At 42.4% G+C, this 5,192-nt stretch overlaps 1 non-coding gene across 1 annotated transcript; it reads left to right on the top strand.

The window, feature by feature from the left end:
- The first annotated feature begins 4,505 nt into the window (after positions 1 to 4,505).
- On the top strand, positions 4,506 to 4,613 carry LOC130952466 (small nucleolar RNA R71). The gene has a single exon (XR_009074650.1). It is a non-coding gene; the product is annotated as a small nucleolar RNA R71 (small nucleolar RNA).
- Positions 4,614 to 5,192: the final 579 nt, after the last annotated feature.

Here is a 5,192-nt window from a genome sequence, read left to right as displayed (position 1 = left end):
AGTATACAAATTATCGCTCATCACAACACCAAACTTAAATTGTTGCTTGTCCTCAAGCAACTGAAAATCAAATAAGATAAAAAGAAGAGAATATGCAATGAATTCCAAAAACATCTGTGAAGATCAGTATTAATCAGATGAGCGGGGCTTTTAACTTTTGCCTCTGAACAGTTTTGGCATCTCACTCTATCCTTTGAAATCCAGAATGGTTGGCTTCTTTAGGAACTTAGAATCCAGATAGTGTTAATGATTCTCTTAGTAAAGTATGATGATTCTTGAACATAGCTATTTATTGAGTCTTGGCTGTGGCCCAAAGCACTCTGTCTTCCAGTATTACCACCGGATACATACATGCCAGACACATAATTGGGTGAACCTTTTCAGATTGTGACTCAGCTTTGCTAAAGTCCCCAATTAGAGGTATCCAGGGTTCTTAAGCACACTCTTATTGCCTTGGATCACAACTCTATTCCTTTCTTTTTTTTTTCGTTTTTTTTTTCGGTTTTTTTTTTTTTTTTTTGAAATGCTTTTTCTTGCTTCAAGAATCATTTATTGATTTTTCAGATCCTCAGTAACATGTCTCCTTTTTCATCATTCTTTCAAGAGCCAACATTCATGAACCACAAATTCAAAAGACATATGCACTGTTTAAGCATACATTCAGAGAACAAAATATTGCCACCACATCAAAATAATTAAACTATTATAAAATTCAAAATTCATGCAATTCTTTCTTTTATCAATTAGCACGTTTTATTGAAGAAAGGTGATGGATTCATAGGACATTCATAACTTTAAGGCATAGACACTAAGACACTAATGATCATAAGACACAACATGGTCAAACATAAAGCATAAAAATTCGAAAAACAGAAGAACAATAACAAGGAAATCAAAGAACGGGTCCACCTTAGTGATGGCGGCTCTTTCTTGCTCTTGAAGATCCTATGGAGTGCTTGAGCTCCTCAATGTCTCTTCCTTGTCTTTGTTGCTCCTCCCTCATGATTCTTTGATCTTCTCTAATTTCATGAAGGATGATGGAGTGTTCTTGATGCTCCACCCTCAGTTGTCCCTGTTGGAACTTAGTTCTCCTAGGGAGGTGTTTAGTTGCTCCCAATAGTTTGTGGAGGAGGAAAATTCATCCCTTGAGGAATCTCAGGGATCTCATGATGAGTGAGATCTCTGTGTACTCCATCCTTTTCTTGGTGATGGGCTTGTCCTCATCAATGGGAATGTCTCCCTCTATGTCAACTCCAACTGATAACAGAGGTGACAAATGAGATGAGGAAAGGCTAACCTTGCCAAGTGGAGGTCTTGTCCGCCACCTTATAGAGTTCTTGGGCTATAACCTCATGAACCTCTATTTCTTCTCCAATGATACTATGGATCATGATGGCCCGGTCTATGATAACTTCGGACCGGTTGCTAGTGGGAATGATTGAGCGTTGTATGAACTCTAACCATCCTCTAGCCACGGCTTGAGGTCATGCCTTCTCAATTGGACCGGCTTTCCTCTTGATCTTGCTTCCATTGTGCGCCCTCTTCACATATGACTGTGAGGACTTGGTCCACCTTTGATCAAAGTTGACCCTTCTGTGTAAGGATGCTCATCTCCTTGCATCATAGGCAAGTTGAACGCCACCCTCACACTCTCCGGACTAAAATCCAAGTATTTCCCCGAACCATAGTGAGATATTCTTTGGATCCGGGTTCACACTTTGGTCGGGTTCTTGTGATCCATGCATTGGCATAGAACTCTTGACCATCAAGATTCCGACTTGTTGAATGGGGTTGGTAAGAACTTCCCAACCTCTTCTTCGGATCTCATGGGGATCTCCGGATATTCACCCTTTTGAGTGAAAAGGGGACCTCGGAGATCACCTTCTTCAAGGCCACAACTTCATAGAAGTGGTCTTGATGCACCCTTGAGAGGAATCTATCCATCTCCCATGACTCGGAGGTGGAAGCTTTTGCCTTCCCTTTCCTTTTTTAGAGGTTTCTCCGGCCTTGGATGCCATAAATGGTTATGGAAAAACGAAAAAGCAACGCTTTTACAGAGTAGAAGAGAAGAAATGAAGAAGAGGGAGATGGTGGCGTATTCGGCCAAGAAGGGGGAAGAAAGGGTGTTTAGGTTGTGTGAAAATGAAGAGTTGAAGAAGGGTATTTATAGGAGAGAGGGGGGTAAAGGTTTGGCCATGGGTGGGTTTGGGAGGAAAGTGGTTTGAATTTGAAGGGTGAGGTTGGTGGGGTTTTATGAAGGATGGATGTGAGTGGTGAAGAGAAAGATGGGATTGATAGGTGAGGCGTTTTTGGGGAAGGTGTTGAGGTGATTGGTGAATGGGGAAGAAGAGAGAGAGTGGTAGGGTCCTGTGGGGTCCACAGATCCTGTAGTGTCAAGGAAAAGTCATCCCTGCACCAAATGTTGCTCAAAATCACGTTTTGAGCCATTTCTGGCGTTAAACGCCGGGCTGGTGCCCATTCCTGGCGTGTAACGCCAGGTTCTTGCCCTTTACTGGCGTTTAACGCCAGTCTGGTGCCCCTTTCTGGCGTTAAACGCCCAGAATGGTGCCAGACTGGGCGTTAAATGCCCAACATCTAGCATTACTGGCGTTTGAACGCCAGTTTCTTCTCCTCCAGGGTGTGCTGTTTTTCTTCCTATTTTTCATTCTGTTTTTGCTTTTTTCATTGTTTTTGTGACTTCTTATGATCATCAACCTACAAAAAAGATAAAATAACAAAAGAAAATAATTAATTATAAAACATTGGGTTGCCTCCCAACAAGCGCTTCTTTAATGTCATTAGCTTGACAGAGGGCTCTCATGGGGCCTCAGAAATGCTCAGAACCGTGTTGAAACCTCCCAACACCAAACTTAGAGTTTGAATGTGGGGTTTCAACACCAAACTTAGAGTTTGGTTGTAGCCTCCCAATACCAAACTTAGAGTTTGACTGTTTGGCTCTGTTTTGAGAGGAGCTCTTCATGCTTCCTCTCCATGATGACAGAGGGATATCCTTGGGCCTTAAACACCAAGGATTTTTCATTCACTTGAATGATTAACTCTCCTCTGTCAACATCAATCACAGCCTTTGCTGTGGCTAGGAAGGGTCTGCCAAGGATGATGGATTCATCCATGCACTTCCCAGTCTCTAGGACTATGAAGTCAGTAGGGATGTAATGGTCTTCAACTTTAACCAGAACATCCTCTACAAGTCCATGGGCTTGTTTTCTTGAGTTGTCTGCCATCTCTAATGAGATTCTTGCAGCTTGCACCTCTAAGATCCCTAATTTCTCCATTACAGAGAGGGGCATGAGGTTTACACTTGACCCTAAGTCACACAAGGCCTTCTTGAAGGTCATGGTGCCTATGGTACAAGGTATAGAAAACTTCCCAGGATCCTGCCTCTTTTGAGGCAGTTTCTGCCTAGACAAGTCATCCAGTTCTTTGGTGAGCAAGGGAGGTTCATCCTCCCAAGTCTCATTTCCAAATAACTTGTCATTTAGTTTCATGATTGCTCCAAGGTATTTAGCAACTTGCTCTTCAGTGACATACTCATCCTCTTCAGAGGAAGAATACTCATCAGAGCTCATGAATGGCAGAAGTAAGTCCAATGGAATCTCTATGGTCTCATTTTGAGCCTCAGATTCCCATTGTTCCTCATTGAGGAACTCAGAGGAGAGTGGTGCACGCCCACTGGGGTCTTTCTCAGTGGCGTCTTCTTCCTCTCTTTCCTCTCCATATTCGGCCATGTTGATGGCCTTGCACTCTCCTTTTGGATTTTCTTCTGTATTACTTGGGAGAGTACTAGGAGGGAGTTCAGTAACCTTCTTGCTCAGCTGACCCACTTGTCCTTCCAATTTTCTGATGGAGGACCTTGTTTCATTCATGAAACTTTGAATGGTCTTTATTAGATCAGAGACCATTGTTGCTAAGTCAGAAGTATTCTGCTTAGAACTCTCTGTCTGTTGCTGAGAAGATGATGGAAAAGGCTTGCCATTGCTAAACCTGTTTCTTCCACCATTATTGTTATTGAAACCTTGTTGAGGTCTCTCTTGATTCTTCCATGAGAGATTTGGGTGATTTCTCCATGAAGAATTGTAGGTATTTCCATAGGGTTCTCCTAGGTAATTCACCTCTTCCATGGAAGGGTTCTCAGGATCATAAGCTTCTTCCTCAGATGAAGCATCCTTAGTACTGTTTGGTGCATTTTGCATTCCAGACAGACTTTGAGAAATCAAATTGACTTGTTGAGTCAATATCTTATTCTGAGCCAATATGGCATTCAGAGTGTCAATCTCAAGAACTCCTTTCTTCTGACTAGTCCCATTGTTCATAGGATTTCTTTCAGAAGTATACATGAATTGGTTATTTGCAACCATTTCAATCAATTCTTGAGCTTCTGCAGGCGTCTTCTTCAGATGAAGAGATCCTCCAGCAGAGCTATCCAAAGACATCTTGGATAGTTCAGAGAGACCATCATAGAAAATACCTATGATGCTCTATTCAGAAAGCATGTCTGAGGGACATCTTCTGATTAATTGTTTGTATCTTTCCCAAGCTTCATAGAGGGATTCTCCATCCTTCTGTCTGAAGGTTTGGACTTCCACTCTAAGCTTACTCCATCTTTGTGGTGGAAAGAACTTTGCCAAGAAGGCATTGACTAGCTTTTCCCAAGAGTCCAGGCTTTCTTTAGGTTGAGAATCCAACCATATTCTAGCTCTGTCTCTTACAGCAAAAGGGAATAGCATCAGTCTATAGACCTCAGGGTTAACCCCATTAGTCTTGACTGTGTCACAGATTTGCAAGAATTCAGCTAAAAACTGATGAGGATCTTCCATTGGAAGTCCATGGAACTTGCAATTCTGTTGCATTAGAGAAACTAATTGAGGCTTAAGCTCAAAGTTGTTTGCTCCAATGGCAGGGATAGAGATGCTTCTCCCATAGAAGTCGGGAGTAGGTGCAGTAAAGTCACCCAGCACCTTCCTTGCATTGTTGGCATTGTTGTTGTTTTCGGCTGCCATGGGTTCTTCTTCTTTGAAGAATTCGGTCAGGTCCTCTAAAGAGAGTTGTGCTTTGGCTTCTCTTAGCTTTCTCTTCAGGGTCCTTTCGGGTTCAGGATCAGCTTCAACAAGAATGCCTTTGTCTCTGCTCCTGCTCATATGAAAGAGAAGAGAAAAAGAAAATGTGGAATCCTC

Source organism: Arachis stenosperma, chromosome 1 (genome assembly GCF_014773155.1).
Source record: "Arachis stenosperma cultivar V10309 chromosome 1, arast.V10309.gnm1.PFL2, whole genome shotgun sequence".
NCBI lineage: Eukaryota > Viridiplantae > Streptophyta > Magnoliopsida > Fabales > Fabaceae > Arachis > Arachis stenosperma.
Note: the sequence above shows the minus strand (reverse complement) of the source record. Positions and strands in the feature narration are given on the sequence as shown.